Source organism: Pristiophorus japonicus, unplaced genomic scaffold, assembly GCF_044704955.1.
Source record: "Pristiophorus japonicus isolate sPriJap1 unplaced genomic scaffold, sPriJap1.hap1 HAP1_SCAFFOLD_429, whole genome shotgun sequence".
Taxonomy (NCBI): domain Eukaryota; kingdom Metazoa; phylum Chordata; class Chondrichthyes; family Pristiophoridae; genus Pristiophorus; species Pristiophorus japonicus.
In genome coordinates this window covers 118,045-142,635 of record NW_027254190.1, presented here as the reverse complement: position 1 = coordinate 142,635, position 24,591 = coordinate 118,045, and the positions used below count along the sequence as shown (strand labels likewise).

The 24,591-nt window shown below is 49.5% G+C and overlaps 13 non-coding genes across 13 annotated transcripts; all 13 read right to left on the bottom strand.

Annotated features, from left to right (window-relative positions):
- Window positions 1–1,505: 1,505 nt before the first annotated feature.
- Window positions 1,506–1,598, bottom strand: trnay-gua (transfer RNA tyrosine (anticodon GUA)). The gene is made up of 2 exons: window positions 1,562–1,598; window positions 1,506–1,541 (listed from the first exon to the last, which is right to left on the bottom strand). It is a non-coding gene; the product is annotated as a tRNA-Tyr (tRNA).
- Window positions 1,599–2,749: 1,151 nt separating this feature from the next.
- trnay-gua (transfer RNA tyrosine (anticodon GUA)) lies at window positions 2,750–2,842 on the bottom strand. The gene is made up of 2 exons: window positions 2,806–2,842; window positions 2,750–2,785 (listed from the first exon to the last, which is right to left on the bottom strand). It is a non-coding gene; the product is annotated as a tRNA-Tyr (tRNA).
- A 2,240-nt stretch (window positions 2,843–5,082) lies between these two features.
- Window positions 5,083–5,175, bottom strand: trnay-gua (transfer RNA tyrosine (anticodon GUA)). The gene is made up of 2 exons: window positions 5,139–5,175; window positions 5,083–5,118 (listed from the first exon to the last, which is right to left on the bottom strand). It is a non-coding gene; the product is annotated as a tRNA-Tyr (tRNA).
- Window positions 5,176–7,415: 2,240 nt separating this feature from the next.
- trnay-gua (transfer RNA tyrosine (anticodon GUA)) lies at window positions 7,416–7,508 on the bottom strand. Its single transcript has 2 exons — window positions 7,472–7,508; window positions 7,416–7,451 (listed from the first exon to the last, which is right to left on the bottom strand). It is a non-coding gene; the product is annotated as a tRNA-Tyr (tRNA).
- Window positions 7,509–8,663: 1,155 nt separating this feature from the next.
- trnay-gua (transfer RNA tyrosine (anticodon GUA)) lies at window positions 8,664–8,756 on the bottom strand. The gene is made up of 2 exons: window positions 8,720–8,756; window positions 8,664–8,699 (listed from the first exon to the last, which is right to left on the bottom strand). It is a non-coding gene; the product is annotated as a tRNA-Tyr (tRNA).
- A 2,190-nt stretch (window positions 8,757–10,946) lies between these two features.
- Window positions 10,947–11,039, bottom strand: trnay-gua (transfer RNA tyrosine (anticodon GUA)). The gene is made up of 2 exons: window positions 11,003–11,039; window positions 10,947–10,982 (listed from the first exon to the last, which is right to left on the bottom strand). It is a non-coding gene; the product is annotated as a tRNA-Tyr (tRNA).
- A 1,151-nt stretch (window positions 11,040–12,190) lies between these two features.
- Window positions 12,191–12,283, bottom strand: trnay-gua (transfer RNA tyrosine (anticodon GUA)). The gene is made up of 2 exons: window positions 12,247–12,283; window positions 12,191–12,226 (listed from the first exon to the last, which is right to left on the bottom strand). It is a non-coding gene; the product is annotated as a tRNA-Tyr (tRNA).
- A 2,240-nt stretch (window positions 12,284–14,523) lies between these two features.
- On the bottom strand, window positions 14,524–14,616 carry trnay-gua (transfer RNA tyrosine (anticodon GUA)). The gene is made up of 2 exons: window positions 14,580–14,616; window positions 14,524–14,559 (listed from the first exon to the last, which is right to left on the bottom strand). It is a non-coding gene; the product is annotated as a tRNA-Tyr (tRNA).
- A 1,151-nt stretch (window positions 14,617–15,767) lies between these two features.
- trnay-gua (transfer RNA tyrosine (anticodon GUA)) lies at window positions 15,768–15,860 on the bottom strand. Its single transcript has 2 exons — window positions 15,824–15,860; window positions 15,768–15,803 (listed from the first exon to the last, which is right to left on the bottom strand). It is a non-coding gene; the product is annotated as a tRNA-Tyr (tRNA).
- Window positions 15,861–18,100: 2,240 nt separating this feature from the next.
- Window positions 18,101–18,193, bottom strand: trnay-gua (transfer RNA tyrosine (anticodon GUA)). Its single transcript has 2 exons — window positions 18,157–18,193; window positions 18,101–18,136 (listed from the first exon to the last, which is right to left on the bottom strand). It is a non-coding gene; the product is annotated as a tRNA-Tyr (tRNA).
- A 1,151-nt stretch (window positions 18,194–19,344) lies between these two features.
- Window positions 19,345–19,437, bottom strand: trnay-gua (transfer RNA tyrosine (anticodon GUA)). Its single transcript has 2 exons — window positions 19,401–19,437; window positions 19,345–19,380 (listed from the first exon to the last, which is right to left on the bottom strand). It is a non-coding gene; the product is annotated as a tRNA-Tyr (tRNA).
- A 2,240-nt stretch (window positions 19,438–21,677) lies between these two features.
- Window positions 21,678–21,770, bottom strand: trnay-gua (transfer RNA tyrosine (anticodon GUA)). Its single transcript has 2 exons — window positions 21,734–21,770; window positions 21,678–21,713 (listed from the first exon to the last, which is right to left on the bottom strand). It is a non-coding gene; the product is annotated as a tRNA-Tyr (tRNA).
- A 2,240-nt stretch (window positions 21,771–24,010) lies between these two features.
- On the bottom strand, window positions 24,011–24,103 carry trnay-gua (transfer RNA tyrosine (anticodon GUA)). The gene is made up of 2 exons: window positions 24,067–24,103; window positions 24,011–24,046 (listed from the first exon to the last, which is right to left on the bottom strand). It is a non-coding gene; the product is annotated as a tRNA-Tyr (tRNA).
- Between the last annotated feature and the right edge of the window lie 488 nt (window positions 24,104–24,591).

Sequence of the window (24,591 nt, the reverse complement as noted above, 5' to 3'; positions counted from 1 at the left end):
CCTTGTATCCAATCGACATTGCGGAGCAGCAGCGAGCGAGCAACAGCAGGACGCGAAGCCACAGTAACGAAGAAAGAAGCCGAGAAGAGCACGAGACCGCGAAAGGGAAGCGAGGTGACCGGCAAGTAGCGGCCGCCCTGTGTGTGAGGGAGCAGGCGAGAGCGCTGTCTGACTGATAGCCAACTTGTTTTGCCTGAAAGGGAGTGCTGAGTGCTTTGAAGTGTTGCTGCCCACGTCTGCGTGTTGCAGACTGACGCAATCCAAGATCCAGGATTACGTGCTGAGGGACGCACTTAAAATTGGTACAGTCGCCGCAAAGGCACGGTGGGGAAGGGCCACAGTTTAAAGGCCTTCTGCCACGGTAAACCCGGGGGCAGGAATCAGTACACAACTCCCCTCGGGCTGTACTTGCAACTTCTTTTTCGTGTACATGGAGCACCATGATCTGCAAACACCTATGTAGTGCCATGTACAATGTAAGGTCTGTTTCGTAATGCACGTTGAAAAGAAAAAAATGTAAACGTACCGTCACCCATTCCGTGTACTGTATAGTGACACATGTAATGTAATTTTGTTGAATGTACTACAAGGTATCCCGTATTGTACTTGATCTGAAAAGCAAGGAAATGTATAGAACGGAACTGCCGTCAGCACCCAAATGTAATGTATGGGATTGCTGACCGCAGCTAAACATACTGAACTGCTTTTGAATGTACTGTACAAATTCTTTTGGCTTCTCTCACCTCATATATCCATCTTTGCAAAAATCAAGAAGTCTTGCTTCTGACATGGCAGAAAATGGTTTGCTGGGCTTTGGCCCATCTGCCGTGAACTCAGTGAGTGACACGTGAGATCACGTTTCTTTCTGGAGAATTGCCCTGAGCCAAAAGCAGAGTGGAGAATGCGGGCATCAATCCCGCTACCTCTCACATGCTAAGCGAGCACTCTACCATTTGAGCTAATTCCCCAGCAGCTTCTTGCAGGTTGCCCTTGTTTGCTTCTCAGTCGCCTTTTCGCACTCGTCTCCAAGCTGCTCCACGACCATCAGAGAAAACCTATTTGAGGATTGGCCCACTCCTTCAATGCATTGTATCCAATCGACATTGCGGAGCAGCATCGAGCGAGCAACAGCAGGACGGGAAGCCACAGTAACGAAGAAAGAAGCCGAGAAGAGCACGAGACCACGGAAGGGAAGCGAGGTGACCGGCAAGTAGCGGCCGCCCTGTGTGTGAGGGAGCAGGCGAGAGCGCTGTCTGACTGATAGCCAACTTGTTTTGCCTGAAAGGGAGTGCTGAGTGCTTTGAAGTGTTGCTGCTCAATGGCACTCTCTGCTGGTGAGCAGACACAAATGCTCAAGCATAACAGCTGTGTGAAGGTGGATGCAGAGTGCATTAAGGTTTGAGACGAGAAAAGTGGTGTCCTGCGTCTTCAGGGCAACATGATGCATCATAAAGTGAAGAGAGCTGGTTTGAGTGAATTGCTGCTTAATCCAAAAGAACACCAGCTCCTTCGAGCCAGAATTGAACCAGCAACCTAAGGATAATCTTGCTGCATATTGCTACTACAGTCCTCTGCTCTCCCAACTGAGCTATCAAAGGAAAGCTGCAAAGATGCTTCTGTGTGATGATTGTTTTCCCAGCGCATGTTGACGCATCTGGCCTCATGGAGTGGCCTGTGCGTCTTCAGTACCAGCCCATGCTGCAGCGCTGTGAGACTGTGAACCGCCAGCTACTCTTTACAGCCTGGAAAACGCGTGTGACTAACAATCACAAGAGTGTAGCTTTGACTTCTTATCAGGCTCGCAGATTTTTTGCAAGCTGTGCATTATGAATTTAAAGACCTTGCAAGCTGCCCTACTTGGTCGTGCTGCCTGGCGGCTTGCATGGCAAGTGCCTTCTTCGTGCAGCAGGCAGCGTATCAGTCTGCTCAATCGAAGGTCCTGAGTTAAATGCTCAGAAAAGGAATCAGTGCTAAAAAGTCGTTCTTTTAGCTTCTTTCACTTCATATATCCACCTTTGCAAAAATCAAGAAGTCTTGCTTATGACATGGCAGAAAAAAGTTTGCTGTGCTTTGACCCATCTGGCGTGAACTCAGTGACACGTGAGACCACGTTTCTTTCTGGAGAATTGCCCTGAGCCAAAAGCAGAGTGGAGAATGCGGGCATCGATCCCGCTACCTCTCACATGCTAAGCGAGCGCTCTACCATTTGAGCTAATTCCCCAGCAGCTTCTTGCAGGTTGCCCTCGTTTGCTTCTCAGTCGCCTTTTCGCACTCGTCTCCAAGCTGCTCCACGACCATCAGAGAAAACCTATTTGAGGACTAGCCCACTCCTTGTATCCAATCGACATTGCGGAGCAGCAGCGAGCGAGCAACAGCAGGACGCGAAGCCACAGTAACGAAGAAAGAAGCCGAGAAGAGCACGAGACCGCGAAAGGGAAGCGAGGTGACCGGCAAGTAGCGGCCGCCCTGTGTGTGAGGGAGCAGGCGAGAGCGCTGTCTGACTGATAGCCAACTTGTTTTGCCTGAAAGGGAGTGCTGAGTGCTTTGAAGTGTTGCTGCTCAATGGCACTCTCTGCTGGTGAGCAGACACAAATGCTCAAGCATAACAGCTGTGTGAAGGTGGATGCAGAGTGCATTAAGGTTTGAGACGAGAAAAGTGGTGTCCTGCGTCTTCAGGGCAACATGATGCATCATAAAGTGAAGAGAGCTGGTTTGAGTGAATTGCTGCTTAATCCAAAAGAACACCAGCTCCTTCGAGCCGGAATTGAACCAGCAACCTAAGGATAATCTTGCTGCATATTGCTACTACAGTCCTCTGCTCTACCAACTGAGCTATCAAAGGAAAGCTGCAAAGATGCTTCTGTGTGATGATTGTTTTCCCAGCGCATGTTGACGCATCTGGCCTCATGGAGTGGCCTGTGCGTCTTCAGTACCAGCCCATGCTGCAGCGCTGTGAGACTGTGAACCGCCAGCTACTCTTTACAGCCTGGAAAACGCGTGTGACTAACAATCACAAGAGTGTAGCTTTGACTTCTTATCAGGCTCGCACATTTTTTGCAAGCTGTGCATTATGAATTTAAAGACCTTGCAAGCTGCCCTACTTGGTCGTGCTGCCTGGCGGCTTGCATGGCAAGTGCCTTCTTCGTGCAGCAGGCAGCGTATGTATCAGTCTGCTCAATCGAAGGTGCTGAGTTAAATGCTCAGAAAAGGAATCAGTGCTAAAAAGTCGTTCTTTTAGCTTCTTTCACTTCATATATCCACCTTTGCAAAAATCAAGAAGTCTTGCTTATGACATGGCAGAAAAAAGTTTGCTGTGCTTTGACCCATCTGGCGTGAACTCAGTGACACGTGAGACCACGTTTCTTTCTGGAGAATTGCCCTGAGCCAAAAGCAGAGTGGAGAATGCGGGCATCGATCCCGCTACCTCTCACATGCTAAGCAAGCGCTCTACCATTTGAGCTAATTCCCCAGCAGCTTCTTGCAGGTTGGCCTCGTTTGCTTCTCAGTCGCCTTTTCGCACTCGTCTCCAAGCTGCTCCACGACCATCAGAGAAAACCTATTTGAGGACTAGCCCACTCCTTGTATCCAATCGACATTGCGGAGCAGCAGCGAGCGAGCAACAGCAGGACGCGAAGCCACAGTAACGAAGAAAGAAGCCGAGAAGAGCACGAGACCGCGAAAGGGAAGCGAGGTGACCGGCAAGTAGCGGCCGCCCTGTGTGTGAGGGAGCAGGCGAGAGCGCTGTCTGACTGATAGCCAACTTGTTTTGCCTGAAAGGGAGTGCTGAGTGCTTTGAAGTGTTGCTGCCCACGTCTGCGTGTTGCAGACTGACGCAATCCAAGATCCAGGATTACGTGCTGAGGGACGCACTTAAAATTGGTACAGTCGCCGCAAAGGCACGGTGGGGAAGGGCCACAGTTTAAAGGCCTTCTGCCACGGTAAACCCGGGGGCAGGAATCAGTACACAACTCCCCTCGGGCTGTACTTGCAACTTCTTTTTCGTGTACATGGAGCACCATGATCTGCAAACACCTATGTAGTGCCATGTACAATGTAAGGTCTGTTTCGTAATGCACGTTGAAAAGAAAAAAATGTAAACGTACCGTCACCCATTCCGTGTACTGTATAGTGACACATGTAATGTAATTTTGTTGAATGTACTACAAGGTATCCCGTATTGTACTTGATCTGAAAAGCAAGGAAATGTATAGAACGGAACTGCCGTCAGCACCCAAATGTAATGTATGGGATTGCTGACCGCAGCTAAACATACTGAACTGCTTTTGAATGTACTGTACAAATTCTTTTGGCTTCTCTCACCTCATATATCCATCTTTGCAAAAATCAAGAAGTCTTGCTTCTGACATGGCAGAAAATGGTTTGCTGGGCTTTGGCCCATCTGCCGTGAACTCAGTGAGTGACACGTGAGATCACGTTTCTTTCTGGAGAATTGCCCTGAGCCAAAAGCAGAGCGGAGAATGCGGGCATCGATCCCGCTACCTCTCACATGCGAAGCAAGCGCTCTACCATTTGAGCTAATTCCCCAGTAGCTTCTTGCAGTTGAGCCTCGTTTGCTTCTCAGTCGCCTTTTCGCACTCGTCTCCAAGCTGCTCCACGACCATCAGAGAAAACCTATTTGAGGATTGGCCCACTCCTTCAATGCATTGTATCCAATCGACATTGCGGAGCAGCATCGAGCGAGCAACAGCAGGACGGGAAGCCACAGTAACGAAGAAAGAAGCCGAGAAGAGCACGAGACCACGGAAGGGAAGCGAGGTGACCGGCAAGTAGCGGCCGCCCTGTGTGTGAGGGAGCAGGCGAGAGCGCTGTCTGACTGATAGCCAACTTGTTTTGCCTGAAAGGGAGTGCTGAGTGCTTTGAAGTGTTGCTGCTCAATGGCACTCTCTGCTGGTGAGCAGACACAAATGCTCAAGCATAACAGCTGTGTGAAGGTGGATGCAGAGTGCATTAAGGTTTGAGACGAGAAAAGTGGTGTCCTGCGTCTTCAGGGCAACATGATGCATCATAAAGTGAAGAGAGCTGGTTTGAGTGAATTGCTGCTTAATCCAAAAGAACACCAGCTCCTTCGAGCCGGAATTGAACCAGCAACCTAAGGATAATCTTGCTGCATATTGCTACTACAGTCCTCTGCTCTACCAACTGAGCTATCAAAGGAAAGCTGCAAAGATGCTTCTGTGTGATGATTGTTTTCCCAGCGCATGTTGACGCATCTGGCCTCATGGAGTGGCCTGTGCGTCTTCAGTACCAGCCCATGCTGCAGCGCTGTGAGACTGTGAACCGCCAGCTACTCTTTACAGCCTGGAAAACGCGTGTGACTAACAATCACAAGAGTGTAGCTTTCACTTCTTATCAGGCTCGCACATTTTTTGCAAGCTGTGCATTATGAATTTAAAGACCTTGCAAGCTGCCCTACTTGGTCGTGCTGCCTGGCGGCTTGCATGGCAAGTGCCTTCTTCGTGCAGCAGGCAGCGTATGTATCAGTCTGCTCAATCGAAGGTGCTGAGTTAAATGCTCAGAAAAGGAATCAGTGCTAAAAAGTCGTTCTTTTAGCTTCTTTCACTTCATATATCCACCTTTGCAAAAATCAAGAAGTCTTGCTTATGACATGGCAGAAAAAAGTTTGCTGTGCTTTGACCCATCTGGCGTGAACTCAGTGACACGTGAGACCACGTTTCTTTCTGGAGAATTGCCCTGAGCCAAAAGCAGAGTGGAGAATGCGGGCATCGATCCCGCTACCTCTCACATGCTAAGCGAGCGCTCTACCATTTGAGCTAATTCCCCAGCAGCTTCTTGCAGGTTGCCCTCGTTTGCTTCTCAGTCGCCTTTTCGCACTCGTCTCCAAGCTGCTCCACGACCATCAGAGAAAACCTATTTGAGGACTAGCCCACTCCTTGTATCCAATCGACATTGCGGAGCAGCAGCGAGCGAGCAACAGCAGGACGCGAAGCCACAGTAACGAAGAAAGAAGCCGAGAAGAGCACGAGACCGCGAAAGGGAAGCGAGGTGACCGGCAAGTAGCGGCCGCCCTGTGTGTGAGGGAGCAGGCGAGAGCGCTGTCTGACTGATAGCCAACTTGTTTTGCCTGAAAGGGAGTGCTGAGTGCTTTGAAGTGTTGCTGCCCACGTCTGCGTGTTGCAGACTGACGCAATCCAAGATCCAGGATTACGTGCTGAGGGACGCACTTAAAATTGGTACAGTCGCCGCAAAGGCACGGTGGGGAAGGGCCACAGTTTAAAGGCCTTCTGCCACGGTAAACCCGGGGGCAGGAATCAGTACACAACTCCCCTCGGGCTGTACTTGCAACTTCTTTTTCGTGTACATGGAGCACCATGATCTGCAAACACCTATGTAGTGCCATGTACAATGTAAGGTCTGTTTCGTAATGCACGTTGAAAAGAAAAAAATGTAAACGTACCGTCACCCATTCCGTGTACTGTATAGTGACACATGTAATGTAATTTTGTTGAATGTACTACAAGGTATCCCGTATTGTACTTGATCTGAAAAGCAAGGAAATGTATAGAACGGAACTGCCGTCAGCACCCAAATGTAATGTATGGGATTGCTGACCGCAGCTAAACATACTGAACTGCTTTTGAATGTACTGTACAAATTCTTTTGGCTTCTCTCACCTCATATATCCATCTTTGCAAAAATCAAGAAGTCTTGCTTCTGACATGGCAGAAAATGGTTTGCTGGGCTTTGGCCCATCTGCCGTGAACTCAGTGAGTGACACGTGAGATCACGTTTCTTTCTGGAGAATTGCCCTGAGCCAAAAGCAGAGCGGAGAATGCGGGCATCGATCCCGCTACCTCTCACATGCGAAGCAAGCGCTCTACCATTTGAGCTAATTCCCCAGTAGCTTCTTGCAGTTGAGCCTCGTTTGCTTCTCAGTCGCCTTTTCGCACTCGTCTCCAAGCTGCTCCACGACCATCAGAGAAAACCTATTTGAGGATTGGCCCACTCCTTCAATGCATTGTATCCAATCGACATTGCGGAGCAGCATCGAGCGAGCAACAGCAGGACGGGAAGCCACAGTAACGAAGAAAGAAGCCGAGAAGAGCACGAGACCACGGAAGGGAAGCGAGGTGACCGGCAAGTAGCGGCCGCCCTGTGTGTGAGGGAGCAGGCGAGAGCGCTGTCTGACTGATAGCCAACTTGTTTTGCCTGAAAGGGAGTGCTGAGTGCTTTGAAGTGTTGCTGCTCAATGGCACTCTCTGCTGGTGAGCAGACACAAATGCTCAAGCATAACAGCTGTGTGAAGGTGGATGCAGAGTGCATTAAGGTTTGAGACGAGAAAAGTGGTGTCCTGCGTCTTCAGGGCAACATGATGCATCATAAAGTGAAGAGAGCTGGTTTGAGTGAATTGCTGCTTAATCCAAAAGAACACCAGCTCCTTCGAGCCGGAATTGAACCAGCAACCTAAGGATAATCTTGCTGCATATTGCTACTACAGTCCTCTGCTCTACCAACTGAGCTATCAAAGGAAAGCTGCAAAGATGCTTCTGTGTGATGATTGTTTTCCCAGCGCATGTTGACGCATCTGGCCTCATGGAGTGGCCTGTGCGTCTTCAGTACCAGCCCATGCTGCAGCGCTGTGAGACTGTGAACCGCCAGCTACTCTTTACAGCCTGGAAAACGCGTGTGACTAACAATCACAAGAGTGTAGCTTTGACTTCTTATCAGGCTCGCACATTTTTTGCAAGCTGTGCATTATGAATTTAAAGACCTTGCAAGCTGCCCTACTTGGTCGTGCTGCCTGGCGGCTTGCATGGCAAGTGCCTTCTTCGTGCAGCAGGCAGCGTATGTATCAGTCTGCTCAATCGAAGGTGCTGAGTTAAATGCTCAGAAAAGGAATCAGTGCTAAAAAGTCGTTCTTTTAGCTTCTTTCACTTCATATATCCACCTTTGCAAAAATCAAGAAGTCTTGCTTATGACATGGCAGAAAAAAGTTTGCTGTGCTTTGACCCATCTGGCGTGAACTCAGTGACACGTGAGACCACGTTTCTTTCTGGAGAATTGCCCTGAGCCAAAAGCAGAGTGGAGAATGCGGGCATCGATCCCGCTACCTCTCACATGCTAAGCGAGCGCTCTACCATTTGAGCTAATTCCCCAGCAGCTTTTTGCAGGTTGCCCTCGTTTGCTTCTCAGTCGCCTTTTCGCACTCGTCTCCAAGCTGCTCCACGACCATCAGAGAAAACCTATTTGAGGACTAGCCCACTCCTTGTATCCAATCGATATTGCGGAGCAGCAGCGAGCGAGCAACAGCAGGACGCGAAGCCACAGTAACGAAGAAAGAAGCCGAGAAGAGCACGAGACCGCGAAAGGGAAGCGAGGTGACCGGCAAGTAGCGGCCGCCCTGTGTGTGAGGGAGCAGGCGAGAGCGCTGTCTGACTGATAGCCAACTTGTTTTGCCTGAAAGGGAGTGCTGAGTGCTTTGAAGTGTTGCTGCTCAATGGCACTCTCTGCTGGTGAGCAGACACAAATGCTCAAGCATAACAGCTGTGTGAAGGTGGATGCAGAGTGCATTAAGGTTTGAGACGAGAAAAGTGGTGTCCTGCGTCTTCAGGGCAACATGATGCATCATAAAGTGAAGAGAGCTGGTTTGAGTGAATTGCTGCTTAATCCAAAAGAACACCAGCTCCTTCGAGCCGGAATTGAACCAGCAACCTAAGGATAATCTTGCTGCATATTGCTACTACAGTCCTCTGCTCTACCAACTGAGCTATCAAAGGAAAGCTGCAAAGATGCTTCTGTGTGATGATTGTTTTCCCAGCGCATGTTGACGCATCTGGCCTCATGGAGTGGCCTGTGCGTCTTCAGTACCAGCCCATGCTGCAGCGCTGTGAGACTGTGAACCGCCAGCTACTCTTTACAGCCTGGAAAACGCGTGTGACTAACAATCACAAGAGTGTAGCTTTCACTTCTTATCAGGCTCGCAGATTTTTTGCAAGCTGTGCATTATGAATTTAAAGACCTTGCAAGCTGCCCTACTTGGTCGTGCTGCCTGGCGGCTTGCATGGCAAGTGCCTTCTTCGTGCAGCAGGCAGCGTATGTATCAGTCTGCTCAATCGAAGGTGCTGAGTTAAATGCTCAGAAAAGGAATCAGTGCTAAAAAGTCGTTCTTTTAGCTTCTTTCACTTCATATATCCACTTTTGCAAAAATCAAGAAGTCTTGCTTATGACATGGCAGAAAAAAGTTTGCTGTGCTTTGACCCATCTGGCGTGAACTCAGTGACACGTGAGACCACGTTTCTTTCTGGAGAATTGCCCTGAGCCAAAAGCAGAGTGGAGAATGCGGGCATCGATCCCGCTACCTCTCACATGCTAAGCAAGCGCTCTACCATTTGAGCTAATTCCCCAGCAGCTTTTTGCAGGTTGCCCTCGTTTGCTTCTCAGTCGCCTTTTCGCACTCGTCTCCAAGCTGCTCCACGACCATCAGAGAAAACCTATTTGAGGACTAGCCCACTCCTTGTATCCAATCGACATTGCGGAGCAGCAGCGAGCGAGCAACAGCAGGACGCGAAGCCACAGTAACGAAGAAAGAAGCCGAGAAGAGCACGAGACCGCGAAAGGGAAGCGAGGTGACCGGCAAGTAGCGGCCGCCCTGTGTGTGAGGGAGCAGGCGAGAGCGCTGTCTGACTGATAGCCAACTTGTTTTGCCTGAAAGGGAGTGCTGAGTGCTTTGAAGTGTTGCTGCCCACGTCTGCGTGTTGCAGACTGACGCAATCCAAGATCCAGGATTACGTGCTGAGGGACGCACTTAAAATTGGTACAGTCGCCGCAAAGGCACGGTGGGGAAGGGCCACAGTTTAAAGGCCTTCTGCCACGGTAAACCCGGGGGCAGGAATCAGTACACAACTCCCCTCGGGCTGTACTTGCAACTTCTTTTTCGTGTACATGGAGCACCATGATCTGCAAACACCTATGTAGTGCCATGTACAATGTAAGGTCTGTTTCGTAATGCACGTTGAAAAGAAAAAAATGTAAACGTACCGTCACCCATTCCGTGTACTGTATAGTGACACATGTAATGTAATTTTGTTGAATGTACTACAAGGTATCCCGTATTGTACTTGATCTGAAAAGCAAGGAAATGTATAGAACGGAACTGCCGTCAGCACCCAAATGTAATGTATGGGATTGCTGACCGCAGCTAAACATACTGAACTGCTTTTGAATGTACTGTACAAATTCTTTTGGCTTCTCTCACCTCATATATCCATCTTTGCAAAAATCAAGAAGTCTTGCTTCTGACATGGCAGAAAATGGTTTGCTGGGCTTTGGCCCATCTGCCGTGAACTCAGTGAGTGACACGTGAGATCACGTTTCTTTCTGGAGAATTGCCCTGAGCCAAAAGCAGAGTGGAGAATGCGGGCATCGATCCCGCTACCTCTCACATGCGAAGCAAGCGCTCTACCATTTGAGCTAATTCCCCAGTAGCTTCTTGCAGTTGAGCCTCGTTTGCTTCTCAGTCGCCTTTTCGCACTCGTCTCCAAGCTGCTCCACGATCATCAGAGAAAACCTATTTGAGGATTGGCCCACTCCTTCAATGCATTGTATCCAATCGACATTGCGGAGCAGCATCGAGCGAGCAACAGCAGGACGGGAAGCCACAGTAACGAAGAAAGAAGCCGAGAAGAGCACGAGACCACGGAAGGGAAGCGAGGTGACCGGCAAGTAGCGGCCGCCCTGTGTGTGAGGGAGCAGGCAAGAGCGCTGTCTGACTGATAGCCAACTTGTTTTGCCTGAAAGGGAGTGCTGAGTGCTTTGAAGTGTTGCTGCTCAATGGCACTCTCTGCTGGTGAGCAGACACAAATGCTCAAGCATAACAGCTGTGTGAAGGTGGATGCAGATGCAGAAGGTGGATAAAGTGAAGAGAGCTGGTTTGAGTGAATTGCTGCTTAATCCAAAAGAACACCAGCTCCTTCGAGCCAGAATTGAACCAGCAACCTAAGGATAATCTTGCTGCATATTGCTACTACAGTCCTCTGCTCTCCCAACTGAGCTATCAAAGGAAAGCTGCAAAGATGCTTCTGTGTGATGATTGTTTTCCCAGCGCATGTTGACGCATCTGGCCTCATGGAGTGGCCTGTGCGTCTTCAGTACCAGCCCATGCTGCAGCGCTGTGAGACTGTGAACCGCCAGCTACTCTTTACAGCCTGGAAAACGCGTGTGACTAACAATCACAAGAGTGTAGCTTTGACTTCTTATCAGGCTCGCACATTTTTTGCAAGCTGTGCATTATGAATTTAAAGACCTTGCAAGCTGCCCTACTTGGTCGTGCTGCCTGGCGGCTTGCATGGCAAGTGCCTTCTTCGTGCAGCAGGCAGCGTATCAGTCTGCTCAATCGAAGGTCCTGAGTTAAATGCTCAGAAAAGGAATCAGTGCTAAAAAGTCGTTCTTTTAGCTTCTTTCACTTCATATATCCACCTTTGCAAAAATCAAGAAGTCTTGCTTATGACATGGCAGAAAAAAGTTTGCTGTGCTTTGACCCATCTGGCGTGAACTCAGTGACACGTGAGACCACGTTTCTTTCTGGAGAATTGCCCTGAGCCAAAAGCAGAGTGGAGAATGCGGGCATCGATCCCGCTACCTCTCACATGCTAAGCGAGCGCTCTACCATTTGAGCTAATTCCCCAGCAGCTTCTTGCAGGTTGCCCTCGTTTGCTTCTCAGTCGCCTTTTCGCACTCGTCTCCAAGCTGCTCCACGACCATCAGAGAAAACCTATTTGAGGACTAGCCCACTCCTTGTATCCAATCGACATTGCGGAGCAGCAGCGAGCGAGCAACAGCAGGACGCGAAGCCACAGTAACGAAGAAAGAAGCCGAGAAGAGCACGAGACCGCGAAAGGGAAGCGAGGTGACCGGCAAGTAGCGGCCGCCCTGTGTGTGAGGGAGCAGGCGAGAGCGCTGTCTGACTGATAGCCAACTTGTTTTGCCTGAAAGGGAGTGCTGAGTGCTTTGAAGTGTTGCTGCTCAATGGCACTCTCTGCTGGTGAGCAGACACAAATGCTCAAGCATAACAGCTGTGTGAAGGTGGATGCAGAGTGCATTAAGGTTTGAGACGAGAAAAGTGGTGTCCTGCGTCTTCAGGGCAACATGATGCATCATAAAGTGAAGAGAGCTGGTTTGAGTGAATTGCTGCTTAATCCAAAAGAACACCAGCTCCTTCGAGCCGGAATTGAACCAGCAACCTAAGGATAATCTTGCTGCATATTGCTACTACAGTCCTCTGCTCTACCAACTGAGCTATCAAAGGAAAGCTGCAAAGATGCTTCTGTGTGATGATTGTTTTCCCAGCGCATGTTGACGCATCTGGCCTCATGGAGTGGCCTGTGCGTCTTCAGTACCAGCCCATGCTGCAGCGCTGTGAGACTGTGAACCGCCAGCTACTCTTTACAGCCTGGAAAACGCGTGTGACTAACAATCACAAGAGTGTAGCTTTGACTTCTTATCAGGCTCGCAGATTTTTTGCAAGCTGTGCATTATGAATTTAAAGACCTTGCAAGCTGCCCTACTTGGTCGTGCTGCCTGGCGGCTTGCATGGCAAGTGCCTTCTTCGTGCAGCAGGCAGCGTATGTATCAGTCTGCTCAATCGAAGGTGCTGAGTTAAATGCTCAGAAAAGGAATCAGTGCTAAAAAGTCGTTCTTTTAGCTTCTTTCACTTCATATATCCACCTTTGCAAAAATCAAGAAGTCTTGCTTATGACATGGCAGAAAAAAGTTTGCTGTGCTTTGACCCATCTGGCGTGAACTCAGTGACACGTGAGACCACGTTTCTTTCTGGAGAATTGCCCTGAGCCAAAAGCAGAGTGGAGAATGCGGGCATCGATCCCGCTACCTCTCACATGCTAAGCAAGCGCTCTACCATTTGAGCTAATTCCCCAGCAGCTTCTTGCAGGTTGCCCTCGTTTGCTTCTCAGTCGCCTTTTCGCACTCGTCTCCAAGCTGCTCCACGACCATCAGAGAAAACCTATTTGAGGACTAGCCCACTCCTTGTATCCAATCGACATTGCGGAGCAGCAGCGAGCGAGCAACAGCAGGACGCGAAGCCACAGTAACGAAGAAAGAAGCCGAGAAGAGCACGAGACCGCGAAAGGGAAGCGAGGTGACCGGCAAGTAGCGGCCGCCCTGTGTGTGAGGGAGCAGGCGAGAGCGCTGTCTGACTGATAGCCAACTTGTTTTGCCTGAAAGGGAGTGCTGAGTGCTTTGAAGTGTTGCTGCCCACGTCTGCGTGTTGCAGACTGACGCAATCCAAGATCCAGGATTACGTGCTGAGGGACGCACTTAAAATTGGTACAGTCGCCGCAAAGGCACGGTGGGGAAGGGCCACAGTTTAAAGGCCTTCTGCCACGGTAAACCCGGGGGCAGGAATCAGTACACAACTCCCCTCGGGCTGTACTTGCAACTTCTTTTTCGTGTACATGGAGCACCATGATCTGCAAACACCTATGTAGTGCCATGTACAATGTAAGGTCTGTTTCGTAATGCACGTTGAAAAGAAAAAAATGTAAACGTACCGTCACCCATTCCGTGTACTGTATAGTGACACATGTAATGTAATTTTGTTGAATGTACTACAAGGTATCCCGTATTGTACTTGATCTGAAAAGCAAGGAAATGTATAGAACGGAACTGCCGTCAGCACCCAAATGTAATGTATGGGATTGCTGACCGCAGCTAAACATACTGAACTGCTTTTGAATGTACTGTACAAATTCTTTTGGCTTCTCTCACCTCATATATCCATCTTTGCAAAAATCAAGAAGTCTTGCTTCTGACATGGCAGAAAATGGTTTGCTGGGCTTTGGCCCATCTGCCGTGAACTCAGTGAGTGACACGTGAGATCACGTTTCTTTCTGGAGAATTGCCCTGAGCCAAAAGCAGAGTGGAGAATGCGGGCATCGATCCCGCTACCTCTCACATGCGAAGCAAGCGCTCTACCATTTGAGCTAATTCCCCAGTAGCTTCTTGCAGTTGAGCCTCGTTTGCTTCTCAGTCGCCTTTTCGCACTCGTCTCCAAGCTGCTCCACGACCATCAGAGAAAACCTATTTGAGGATTGGCCCACTCCTTCAATGCATTGTATCCAATCGACATTGCGGAGCAGCAGCGAGCGAGCAACAGCAGGACGGGAAGCCACAGTAACGAAGAAAGAAGCCGAGAAGAGCACGAGACCACGGAAGGGAAGCGAGGTGACCGGCAAGTAGCGGCCGCCCTGTGTGTGAGGGAGCAGGCGAGAGCGCTGTCTGACTGATAGCCAACTTGTTTTGCCTGAAAGGGAGTGCTGAGTGCTTTGAAGTGTTGCTGCTCAATGGCACTCTCTGCTGGTGAGCAGACACAAATGCTCAAGCATAACAGCTGTGTGAAGGTGGATGCAGAGTGCATTAAGGTTTGAGACGAGAAAAGTGGTGTCCTGCGTCTTCAGGGCAACATGATGCATCATAAAGTGAAGAGAGCTGGTTTGAGTGAATTGCTGCTTAATCCAAAAGAACACCAGCTCCTTCGAGCCAGAATTGAACCAGCAACCTAAGGATAATCTTGCTGCATATTGCTACTACAGTCCTCTGCTCTCCCAACTGAGCTATCAAAGGAAAGCTGCAAAGATGCTTCTGTGTGATGATTGTTTTCCCAGCGCATGTTGACGCATCTGGCCTCATGGAGTGGCCTGTGCGTCTTCAGTACCAGCCCATGCTGCAGCGCTGTGAGACTGTGAACCGCCAGCTACTCTTTACAGCCTGGAAAACGCGTGTGACTAACAATCACAAGAGTGTAGCTTTGACTTCTTATCAGGCTCGCACATTTTTTGCAAGCTGTGCATTATGAATTTAAAGACCTTGCAAGCTGCCCTACTTGGTCGTGCTGCCTGGCGGCTTGCATGGCAAGTGCCTTCTTCGTGCAGCAGGCAGCGTATCAGTCTGCTCAATCGAAGGTCCTGAGTTAAATGCTCAGAAAAGGAATCAGTGCTAAAAAGTCGTTCTTTTAGCTTCTTTCACTTCATATATCCACCTTTGCAAAAATCAAGAAGTCTTGCTTATGACATGGCAGAAAAAAGTTTGCTGTGCTTTGACCCATCTGGCGTGAACTCAGTGACACGTGAGACCACGTTTCTTTCTGGAGAATTGCCCTGAGCCAAAGTCAGAGTGGAGAATGCGGGCATCGATCCCGCTACCTCTCACATGCTAAGCGAGCGCTCTACCATTTGAGCTAATTCCCCAGCAGCTTCTTGCAAGTTGCCCTCGTTTGCTTCTCAGTCGCCTTTTCGCACTCGTCTCCAAGCTGCTCCACGACCATCAGAGAAAACCTATTTGAGGACTAGCCCACTCCTTGTATCCAATCGACATTGCGGAGCAGCAGCGAGCGAGCAACAGCAGGACGCGAAGCCACAGTAACGAAGAAAGAAGCCGAGAAGAGCACGAGACCGCGAAAGGGAAGCGAGGTGACCGGCAAGTAGCGGCCGCCCTGTGTGTGAGGGAGCAGGCGAGAGCGCTGTCTGACTGATAGCCAACTTGTTTTGCCTGAAAGGGAGTGCTGAGTGCTTTGAAGTGTTGCTGCTCAATGGCACTCTCTGCTGGTGAGCAGACACAAATGCTCAAGCATAACAGCTGTGTGAAGGTGGATGCAGAGTGCATTAAGGTTTGAGACGAGAAAAGTGGTGTCCTGCGTCTTCAGGGCAACATGATGCATCATAAAGTGAAGAGAGCTGGTTTGAGTGAATTGCTGCTTAATCCAAAAGAACACCAGCTCCTTCGAGCCGGAATTGAACCAGCAACCTAAGGATAATCTTGCTGCATATTGCTACTACAGTCCTCTGCTCTACCAACTGAGCTATCAAAGGAAAGCTGCAAAGATGCTTCTGTGTGATGATTGTTTTCCCAGCGCATGTTGACGCATCTGGCCTCATGGAGTGGCCTGTGCGTCTTCAGTACCAGCCCATGCTGCAGCGCTGTGAGACTGTGAACCGCCAGCTACTCTTTACAGCCTGGAAAACGCGTGTGACTAACAATCACAAGAGTGTAGCTTTGACTTCTTATCAGGCTCGCAGATTTTTTGCAAGCTGTGCATTATGAATTTAAAGACCTTGCAAGCTGCCCTACTTGGTCGTGCTGCCTGGCGGCTTGCATGGCAAGTGCCTTCTTCGTGCAGCAGGCAGCGTATGTATCAGTCTGCTCAATCGAAGGTGCTGAGTTAAATGCTCAGAAAAGGAATCAGTGCTAAAAAGTCGTTCTTTTAGCTTCTTTCACTTCATATATCCACTTTTGCAAAAATCAAGAAGTCTTGCTTATGACATGGCAGAAAAAAGTTTGCTGTGCTTTGACCCATCTGGCGTGAACTCAGTGACACGTGAGACCACGTTTCTTTCTGGAGAATTGCCCTGAGCCAAAAGCAGAGTGGAGAATGCGGGCATCGATCCCGCTACCTCTCACATGCTAAGCGAGCGCTCTACCATTTGAGCTAATTCCCCAGCAGCTTTTTGCAGGTTGCCCTCGTTTGCTTCTCAGTCGCCTTTTCGCACTCGTCTCCAAGCTGCTCCACGACCATCAGAGAAAACCTATTTGAGGACTAGCCCACTCCTTGTATCCAATCGACATTGCGGAGCAGCAGCGAGCGAGCAACAGCAGGACGCGAAGCCACAGTAACGAAGAAAGAAGCCGAGAAGAGCACGAGACCGCGAAAGGGAAGCGAGGTGACCGGCAAGTAGCGGCCGCCCTGTGTGTGAGGGAGCAGGCGAGAGCGCTGTCTGACTGATAGCCAACTTGTTTTGCCTGAAAGGGAGTGCTGAGTGCTTTGAAGTGTTGCTGCCCACGTCTGCGTGTTGCAGACTGACGCAATCCAAGATCCAGGATTACGTGCTGAGGGACGCACTTAAAATTGGTACAGTCGCCGCAAAGGCACGGTGGGGAAGGGCCACAGTTTAAAGGCCTTCTGCCACGGTAAACCCGGGGGCAGGAATCAGTACACAACTCCCCTCGGGCTGTACTTGCAACTTCTTTTTCGTGTACATGGAGCACCATGATCTGCAAACACCTATGTAGTGCCATGTACAATGTAAGGTCTGTTTCGTAATGCACGTTGAAAAGAAAAAAATGTAAACGTACCGTCACCCATTCCGTGTACTGTATAGTGACACATGTAATGTAATTTTGTTGAATGTACTACAAGGTATCCCGTATTGTACTTGATCTGAAAAGCAAGGAAATGTATAGAACGGAACTGCCGTCAGCACCCAAATGTAATGTATGGGATTGCTGACCGCAGCTAAACATACTGAACTGCTTTTGAATGTACTGTACAAATTCTTTTGGCTTCTCTCACCTCATATATCCATCTTTGCAAAAATCAAGAAGTCTTGCTTCTGACATGGCAGAAAATGGTTTGCTGGGCTTTGGCCCATCTGCCGTGAACTCAGTGAGTGACACGTGAGATCACGTTTCTTTCTGGAGAATTGCCCTGAGCCAAAAGCAGAGTGGAGAATGCGGGCATCGATCCCGCTACCTCTCACATGCGAAGCAAGCGCTCTACCATTTGAGCTAATTCCCCAGTAGCTTCTTGCAGTTGAGCCTCGTTTGCTTCTCAGTCGCCTTTTCGCACTCGTCTCCAAGCTGCTCCACGACCATCAGAGAAAACCTATTTGAGGATTGGCCCACTCCTTCAATGCATTGTATCCAATCGACATTGCGGAGCAGCATCGAGCGAGCAACAGCAGGACGGGAAGCCACAGTAACGAAGAAAGAAGCCGAGAAGAGCACGAGACCACGGAAGGGAAGCGAGGTGACCGGCAAGTAGCGGCCGCCCTGTGTGTGAGGGAGCAGGCGAGAGCGCTGTCTGACTGATAGCCAACTTGTTTTGCCTGAAAGGGAGTGCTGAGTGCTTTGAAGTGTTGCTGCTCAATGGCACTCTCTGCTGGTGAGCAGACACAAATGCTCAAGCATAACAGCTGTGTGAAGGTGGATGCAGAGTGCATTAAGGTTTGAGACGAGAAAAGTGGTGTCCTGCGTCTTCAGGGCAACATGATGCATCATAAAGTGAAGAGAGCTGGTTTGAGTGAATTGCTGCTTAATCCAAAAGAACACCAGCTCCTTCGAGCCGGAATTGAACCAGCAACCTAAGGATAATCTTGCTGCATATTGCTACTACAGTCCTCTGCTCTACCAACTGAGCTATCAAAGGAAAGCTGCAAAGATGCTTCTGTGTGATGATTGTTTTCCCAGCGCATGTTGACGCATCTGGCCTCATGGAGTGGCCTGTGCGTCTTCAGTACCAGCCCATGCTGCAGCGCTGTGAGACTGTGAACCGCCAGCTACTCTTTACAGCCTGGAAAACGCGTGTGACTAACAATCACAAGAGTGTAGCTTTGACTTCTTATCAGGCTCGCAGATTTTTTGCAAGCTGTGCATTATGAATTTAAAGACCTTGCAAGCTGCCCTACTTGGTCGTGCTGCCTGGCGGCTTGCATGGCAAGTGCCTTCTTCGTGCAGCAGGCAGCGTATCAGTCTGCTCAATCGAAGGTCCTGAGTTAAATGCTCAGAAAAGGAATCAATGCTAAAAAGTCGTTCTTTTAGCTTCTTTCACTTCATATATCCACCTTTGCAAAAATCAAGAAGTCTTGCTTATGACATGGCAGAAAAAAGTTTGCTGTGCTTTGACCCATCTGGCGTGAACTCAGTGACACGTGAGACCACGTTTCTTTCTGGAGAATTGCCCTGAGCCAAAAGCAGAGTGGAGAATGCGGGCATCGATCCCGCTACCTCTCACATGCTAAGCGAGCGCTCTACCATTTGAGCTAATTCCCCAGCAGCTTCTTGCAGGTTGCCCTCGTTTGCTTCTCAGTCGCCTTTTCGCACTCGTCTCCAAGCTGCTCCACGACCATCAGAGAAAACCTATTTGAGGACTAGCCCACTCCTTGTATCCAATCGACATTGCGGAGCAGCAGCGAGCGAGCAACAGCAGGACGCGAAGCCACAGTAACGAAGAAAGAAGCCGAGAAGAGCACGAGACCGCGAAAGGGAAGCGAGGTGACCGGCAAGTAGCGGCCGCCCTGTGTGTGAGGGAGCAGGCGAGAGCGCTGTCTGACTGATAGCCAACTTGTTTTGCCTGAAAGGGAGTGCTGAGTGCTTTGAAGTGTTGCTGCTCAATGGCACTCTCTGCTGGTGAGCAGACACAAATGCTCAAGCATAACAGCTGTGTGAAGGTGGATGCAGAGTGCATTAAGGTTTGAGACGAGAAAAGTGGTGTCCTGCGTCTTCAGGGCAACATGATGCATCATAAAGTGAAGAGAGCTGGTTTGAGTGAATTGATGCTTAATCCAAAAGAACACCAGCTCCTTCGAGCCGGAATTGAACCAGCAACCTAAGGATAATCTTGCTGCATATTGCTACTACAGTCCTCTGCTCTACCAACTGAGCTATCAAAGGAAAGCTGCAAAGATGCTTCTGTGTGATGATTGTTTTCCCAGCGCATGTTGACGCATCTGGCCTCATGGAGTGGCCTGTGCGTCTTCAGTACCAGCCCATGCTGCAGCGCTGTGAGACTGTGAACCGCCAGCTACTCTTTACAGCCTGGAAAACGCGTGTGACTAACAATCACAAGAGTGTAGCTTTGACTTCTTATCAGGCTCGCAGATTTTTTGCAAGCTGTGCATTATGAATTTAAAGACCTTGCAAGCTGCCCTACTTGGTCGTGCTGCCTGGCGGCTTGCATGGCAAGTGCCTTCTTCGTGCAGCAGGCAGCGTATGTATCAGTCTGCTCAATCGAAGGTCCTGAGTTAAATGCTCAGAAAAGGAATCAATGCTAAAAAGTCGTTCTTTTAGCTTCTTTCACTTCATATATCCACCTTTGCAAAAATCAAGAAGTCTTGCTTATGACATGGCAGAAAAAAGTTTGCTGTGCTTTGACCCATCTGGCGTGAACTCAGTGACACGTGAGACCACGTTTCTTTCTGGAGAATTGCCCTGAGCCAAAAGCAGAGTGGAGAATGCGGGCATCGATCCCGCTACCTCTCACATGCTAAGCGAGCGCTCTACCATTTGAGCTAATTCCCCAGCAGCTTCTTGCAGGTTGCCCTCGTTTGCTTCTCAGTCGCCTTTTCGCACTCGTCTCCAAGCTGCTCCACGACCATCAGAGAAAACCTATTTGAGGACTAGCCCACTCCTTGTATCCAATCGACATTGCGGAGCAGCAGCGAGCGAGCAACAGCAGGACGCGAAGCCACAGTAACGAAGAAAGAAGCCGAGAAGAGCACGAGACCGCGAAAGGGAAGCGAGGTGACCGGCAAGTAGCGGCCGCCCTGTGTGTGAGGGAGCAGGCGAGAGCGCTGTCTGACTGATAGCCAACTTGTTTTGCCTGAAAGGGAGTGCTGAGTGCTTTGAAGTGTTGCTGCCCACGTCTGCGTGTTGCAGACTGGCGCAATCCAAGATCCAGGATTACGTGCTGAGGGACGCACTTAAAATTGGTACAGTCGCCGCAAAGGCACGGTGGGGAAGGGCCACAGTTTAAAGGCCTTCTGCCACGGTAAACCCGGGGGCAGGAATCAGTACACAACTCCCCTCGGGCTGTACTTGCAACTTCTTTTTCGTGTACATGGAGCACCATGATCTGCAAACACCTATGTAGTGCCATGTACAATGTAAGGTCTGTTTCGTAATGCACGTTGAAAAGAAAAAAATGTAAACGTACCGTCACCCATTCCGTGTACTGTATAGTGACACATGTAATGTAATTTTGTTGAATGTACTACAAGGTATCCCGTATTGTACTTGATCTGAAAAGCAAATAAATGTATAGAACGGAACTGCCGTCAGCACCCAAATGTAATGTATGGGATTGCTGACCGCAGCTAAACATACTGAACTGCTTTTGAATGTACTGTACAAATTCTTTTGGCTTCTCTCACCTCATATATCCATCTTTGCAAAAATCAAGAAGTCTTGCTTCTGACATGGCAGAAAATGGTTTGCTGGGCTTTGGCCCATCTGCCGTGAACTCAGTGAGTGACACGTGAGATCACGTTTCTTTCTGGAGAATTGCCCTGAGCCAAAAGCAGAGTGGAGAATGCGGGCATCGATCCCGCTACCTCTCACATGCGAAGCAAGCGCTCTACCATTTGAGCTAATTCCCCAGTAGCTTCTTGCAGTTGAGCCTCGTTTGCTTCTCAGTCGCCTTTTCGCACTCGTCTCCAAGCTGCTCCACGACCATCAGAGAAAACCTATTTGAGGATTGGCCCACTCCTTCAATGCATTGTATCCAATCGACATTGCGGAGCAGCATCGAGCGAGCAACAGCAGGACGGGAAGCCACAGTAACGAAGAAAGAAGCCGAGAAGAGCACGAGACCACGGAAGGGAAGCGAGGTGACCGGCAAGTAGCGGCCGCCCTGTGTGTGAGGGAGCAGGCGAGAGCGCTGTCTGACTGATAGCCAACTTGTTTTGCCTGAAAGGGAGTGCTGAGTGCTTTGAAGTGTTGCTGCTCAATGGCACTCTCTGCTGGTGAGCAGACACAAATGCTCAAGCATAACAGCTGTGTGAAGGTGGATGCAGAGTGCATTAAGGTTTGAGACGAGAAAAGTGGTGTCCTGCGTCTTCAGGGCAACATGATGCATCATAAAGTGAAGAGAGCTGGTTTGAGTGAATTGCTGCTTAATCCAAAAGAACACCAGCTCCTTCGAGCCGGAATTGAACCAGCAACCTAAGGATAATCTTGCTGCATATTGCTACTACAGTCCTCTGCTCTACCAACTGAGCTATCAAAGGAAAGCTGCAAAGATGCTTCTGTGTGATGATTGTTTTCCCAGCGCATGTTGACGCATCTGGCCTCATGGAGTGGCCTGTGCGTCTTCAGTACCAGCCCATGCTGCAGCGCTGTGAGACTGTGAACCGCCAGCTACTCTTTACAGCCTGGAAAACGCGTGTGACTAACAATCACAAGAGTGTAGCTTTGACTTCTTATCAGGCTCGCAGATTTTTTGCAAGCTGTGCATTATGAATTTAAAGACCTTGCAAGCTGCCCTACTTGGTCGTGCTGCCTGGCGGCTTGCATGGCAAGTGCCTTCTTCGTGCAGCAGGCAGCGTATGTATCAGTCTGCTCAATCGAAGGTCCTGAGTTAAATGCTCAGAAAAGGAATCAATGCTAAAAAGTCGTTCTTTTAGCTTCTTTCACTTCATATATCCACCTTTGCAAAAATCAAGAAGTCTTGCTTATGACATGGCAGAAAAAAGTTTGCTGTGCTTTGACCCATCTGGCGTGAACTCAGTGACACGTGAGACCACGTTTCTTTCTGGAGAATTGCCCTGAGCCAAAAGCAGAGTGGAGAATGCGGGCATCGATCCCGCTACCTCTCACATGCTAAGCGAGCGCTCTACCATTTGAGCTAATTCCCCAGCAGCTTCTTGCAGGTTGCCCTCGTTTGCTTCTCAGTCGCCTTTTCGCACTCGTCTCCAAGCTGCTCCACGACCATCAGAGAAAACCTATTTGAGGACTAGCCCACTCCTTGTATCCAATCGACATTGCGGAGCAGCAGCGAGCGAGCAACAGCAGGACGCGAAGCCACAGTAACGAAGAAAGAAGCCGAGAAGAGCACGAGACCGCGAAAGGGAAGCGAGGTGACCGGCAAGTAGCGGCCGCCCTGTGTGTGAGGGAGCAGGCGAGAGCGCTGTCTGACTGATAGCCAACTTGTTTTGCCTGAAAGGGAGTGCTGAGTGCTTTGAAGTGTTGCTGCCCACGTCTGCGTGTTGCAGACTGGCGCAATCCAAGATCCAGGATTACGTGCTGAGGGACGCACTTAAAATTGGTACAGTCGCCGCAAAGGCACGGTGGGGAAGGGCCACAGTTTAAAGGCCTTCTGCCACGGTAAACCCGGGGGCAGGAATCAGTACACAACTCCCCTCGGGCTGTACTTGCAACTTCTTTTTCGTGTACATGGAGCACCATGATCTGCAAACACCTATGTAGTGCCATGTACAATGTAAGGTCTGTTTCGTAATGCACGTTGAAAAGAAAAAAATGTAAACGTACCGTCACCCATTCCGTGTACTGTATAGTGACACATGTAATGTAATTTTGTTGAATGTACTACAAGGTATCCCGTATTGTACTTGATCTGAAAAGCAAATAAATGTATAGAACGGAACTGCCGTCAGCACCCAAATGTAATGTATGGGATTGCTGACCGCAGCTAAACATACTGAACTGCTTTTGAATGTACTGTACAAATTCTTTTGGCTTCTCTCACCTCATATATCCATCTTTGCAAAAATCAAGAAGTCTTGCTTCTGACATGGCAGAAAATGGTTTGCTGGGCTTTGGCCCATCTGCCGTGAACTCAGTGAGTGACACGTGAGATCACGTTTCTTTCTGGAGAATTGCCCTGAGCCAAAAGCAGAGTGGAGAATGCGGGCATCGATCCCGCTACCTCTCACATGCGAAGCAAGCGCTCTACCATTTGAGCTAATTCCCCAGTAGCTTCTTGCAGTTGAGCCTCGTTTGCTTCTCAGTCGCCTTTTCGCACTCGTCTCCAAGCTGCTCCACGACCATCAGAGAAAACCTATTTGAGGATTGGCCCACTCCTTCAATGCATTGTATCCAATCGACATTGCGGAGCAGCATCGAGCGAGCAACAGCAGGACGGGAAGCCACAGTAACGAAGAAAGAAGCCGAGAAGAGCACGAGACCACGGAAGGGAAGCGAGGTGACCGGCAAGTAGCGGCCGCCCTGTGTGTGAGGGAGCAGGCGAGAGCGCTGTCTGACTGATAGCCAACTTGTTTTGCCTGAAAGGGAGTGCTGAGTGCTTTGAAGTGTTGCTGCTCAATGGCACTCTCTGCTGGTGAGCAGACACAAATGCTCAAGCATAACAGCTGTGTGAAGGTGGATGCAGAGTGCATTAAGGTTTGAGACGAGAAAAGTGGTGTCCTGCGTCTTCAGGGCAACATGATGCATCATAAAGTGAAGAGAGCTGGTTTGAGTGAATTGCTGCTTAATCCAAAAGAACACCAGCTCCTTCGAGCCGGAATTGAACCAGCAACCTAAGGATAATCTTGCTGCATATTGCTACTACAGTCCTCTGCTCTACCAACTGAGCTATCAAAGGAAAGCTGCAAAGATGCTTCTGTGTGATGATTGTTTTCCCAGCGCATGTTGACGCATCTGGCCTCATGGAGTGGCCTGTGCGTCTTCAGTACCAGCCCATGCTGCAGCGCTGTGAGACTGTGAACCGCCAGCTACTCTTTACAGCCTGGAAAACGCGTGTGACTAACAATCACAAGAGTGTAGCTTTGACTTCTTATCAGGCTCGCAGATTTTTTGCAAGCTGTGCATTATGAATTTAAAGACCTTGCAAGCTGCCCTACTTGGTCGTGCTGCCTGGCGGCTTGCATGGCAAGTGCCTTCTTCGTGCAGCAGGCAGCGTATGTATCAGTCTGCTCAATCGAAGGTCCTGAGTTAAATGCTCAGAAAAGGAATCAATGCTAAAAAGTCGTTCTTTTAGCTTCTTTCACTTCATATATCCACCTTTGCAAAAATCAAGAAGTCTTGCTTATGACATGGCAGAAAAAAGTTTGCTGTGCTTTGACCCATCTG